At 28.2% G+C, this 515-nt stretch overlaps 1 long non-coding RNA gene across 1 annotated transcript; it reads left to right on the forward strand.

Moving 5' to 3' along the window:
- The first annotated feature begins 79 nt into the window (after window positions 1-79).
- Window positions 80-515, forward strand: LOC115245834. Its single transcript, XR_003885609.1, has 2 exons — window positions 80-226; window positions 290-515. It is a non-coding gene; the product is annotated as an uncharacterized LOC115245834 (long non-coding RNA).

Raw genomic sequence — 515 nt, forward strand, 5'->3', positions numbered from 1 at the left:
ATTCGTCTTAATAGTTTCATATTAACATTATTTCTAAAAATATAAATTATTTATTAATATTATAAATATGAATATTATTATCTTTCTTGGTTTAGTAAGATATTCAATACTTTTTTCCTTAGCAATATTAGCATCGAATGTGCAAGATGTGCGAGACGTTTTAAATTATTATAGACAGTTTGATGATCCATTGGAAATGTTTAAAGAAAACAGACGGAAATTATTGGTAAGTTACTATGAAATATAAGCGCATGTAATCGGAAACCTCAACTATGAAAATAATTGATAGATGCAAATGGAGGAAGAGCAGAATAAGGCGCAACAAGATAGCAGTAAAGTACTTACTTCGAGATGGAAACCATCTTTCCTACGGAACCGCTAGTCAACTAATGACATTGCAAATTGTGAAATATACATCTGTTGAATATGCAATACATTCAATCATTTCATCGCGAGATTATGCATAATGTGATTACTGTATAATTTTTATTGTAATAAAAAATAATGTTCCAAAA

The sequence above is a fragment of the Formica exsecta genome, unplaced genomic scaffold, assembly GCF_003651465.1.
Source record: "Formica exsecta isolate Colony F162 unplaced genomic scaffold, ASM365146v1 C16283440, whole genome shotgun sequence".
NCBI lineage: Eukaryota > Metazoa > Arthropoda > Insecta > Hymenoptera > Formicidae > Formica > Formica exsecta.